The sequence below is a fragment of the Babylonia areolata genome, chromosome 32, assembly GCF_041734735.1.
Source record: "Babylonia areolata isolate BAREFJ2019XMU chromosome 32, ASM4173473v1, whole genome shotgun sequence".
Lineage (NCBI taxonomy): Eukaryota > Metazoa > Mollusca > Gastropoda > Neogastropoda > Buccinidae > Babylonia > Babylonia areolata.
The window spans coordinates 1,313,041-1,315,540 of record NC_134907.1 but is presented as its reverse complement, the minus strand read 5'-3'; positions in this window follow the sequence as shown (position 1 = coordinate 1,315,540).

Here is a 2,500-nt window from a genome sequence, read left to right as displayed (position 1 = left end):
ACTCTCTCACTTTGTCTGTCTCTCTCTCTGTCTGTCTCTCTCTGTCTGTCTGTCTGTCTGGATTTCTGTCGCAAAATGAAATACGTATATACGTATACATGCACAAATGACAACAGAGTGTCAGACATTATATACACTCACACCTATCTTCATATCCCAAGCATTTACACACACTCACACACACACACGCGCGCGCGCGTCACACGTCACACACACACACACACGTGCTAACTAAAACTGATATGTATTTCTCTGTGTGTGTGTGTGTGTGTGTGTGTGTGAGAGAGAGAGAGAGAGAGACAGAGACAGAGACAGAGAGAGACTGAGCACTGTGCACCAAACAGTCCCTCTCCATTGTAAACGTCTCTTTTCAGAGTCGCCTCCACAAGGGGAGATTATCACAAACCCATGCCAAGTCTGTGCGCATGCGCTTCTGTTGAGACGGAAGCCTCTCGTTGACTGAGTCAACACACGTAGAAAGTGAGAGAAAGAGAGAGAGGGAGAGAGAGAGAGAGGGAGAGAAAGAGGGAGAGAGGGGGGAGAGAGGGAGGAAGAGAGAGGAGGAGAGATGGAGAGAGAGAGAAGGGGAGAGAGAGGGACAGAGAGGGAGAGAGGGAGAGAGAAAGAGGGAGAGAGAGGGGGGAGAGAGAGAGGGAGAGATGGAGAGAGAGGGGGAGAAAGAGAGAGGGAGAGAGAGGGGGGGAGAGAGGGAGAGATGGATAGAGAGAGAGGGGGAGAGAGAGGGACAGAGAGGGAGAGAGAAAGAGAGATGGAGAGAGAGGGGGAGAGAGGGAGAGAGAGAGGGAGAAAGAGAGAGAGGGAGAGAGGGAGAGAGGGGGAGAGAGAGGGACAGAGAGGGAGAGAGAGAAAGAGAGAGAGAGAGGGAGGAGAGAGAGAGGAAGGGAGAGAGGGAGAGAGAGAGAGGGGGGAGAGAGGGGAGAGAGGTGGAGAGAGAGGGGGAGAGAGAGGGGAGGGAGAGAGAGAGAGGGAGAGAGAGACAGAGACAGACAGACAGACGGACGAACAGGAAAAATTACAGACAGGCAGGCAGACAGACAGACAGACAAACACAGTCCCAAAGACCTGATAATCACTGGACAATGACACAAAGGGATTGTGGTGTGCTGTGGTCTATGATCTATGCCTCCTCCAACACTGTAGTGTTCACGTTCTCTGAAAGCGTTTGATATCAACCCTGACTCCTGGGAGGAATCTGCAGCGGACCGTGACAAATGGCGCGCTGCTGTGCACAAAGGCGCCAAGTTAAACTGTGCGAGGCCAACAGGACTGCTGCAATGTTCAGAAGAGGCAGGCCAGAAAGTCACGGGCAAACAAGCTCCCTGACAATGATATGCCTGTCTTTGTCTGCCCCAACTGTCAGCGAACATTCCGTGCGCAGATTGGACTATTCAGCCATCTGCGCATTCACAGATAGATTCATGAGCATCCTCCCCCCCACCCCACCACCACCCTCCCCCCATCCCCCAGCTGGATGACAACGATGGTCATCATCGATCTCGATGGACACACCACCAGTGTTCACGTTCTCTGCCACTTCACCTCTTTGTCTCTCTCTTGGTTTATCTGTCTGCCTGTCTGTCTGTCTCTGCCTTGCTGTCTCCCTCTCTGTCTCTGTCTCTGTGTGTTCTTGTCTGTGTGTCTCTCCCCCCCCCTCTCTCTCTCTCCCCCTCTCTCTTTCTCAGACTTTCTCTCCCACTCTTTCGCTCTCTCCCCCCCCTCTTTCTGGATTAAAAAAAAGCATTGTCTTGCTTACTATATTATCCTCATTCAATTGATTTCAATTCTCTCTCTCTCTCTCTCTAGCTCTCTGTCTTTTCCCCTCTCTACCCCCCCCCCCCTCTCTCTCTATACATATCTGTCTATATATCTTTCCTACCCCCCTTCCTCTCCATCACCGCCCTCTAGACACCTGCTGTACCCCATTCGGAGTCCTTGCCTAAAACCTTAATCCTTCAATAAAACACGTTTGGAGTTCGCAGTTCTTTCATAGACACGGCATTCTGCTGAGTGTGTATCTTTCGTAGCTCTTTTATGTTACTGTGTACATGTCTGTCTGTCTGTCTGTCTATCTCTGTCTGTCTCTGTCTCTCTCCATATCTCTGTGTCTCTCCGTCTCTCTGTCTCTGTCTCTCGGTTCTCTCACAGACAAAGCCGTTTTGTTGTGAGTGTGTATCTTTCGTAACATTGCACTGTTCTTTCATGTTCCTGTGTACATGTCTGTCTGTCTCTGTCTCTCTCCGCCTCTCTGTCTCTGTCTGTCTGTCTCTGTCTCTCTCTCAGTTCTCTCACAGACAAAGCCGTCCTGTTGTAAGTGTGAATCTTTCGTAACATTGCACTGTTCTTTTATGTTCCGGTGTACATGTCTGTCTGTCTGTCTCTGTCTCTGTCCATGTCTGTCTCTCTCTCAGTTCTCTCACAGACAAAGCCGTTCTGTGTATCTTTCGTAACATTGCACTGTCTCTGTCTCTCTCCATGTCTG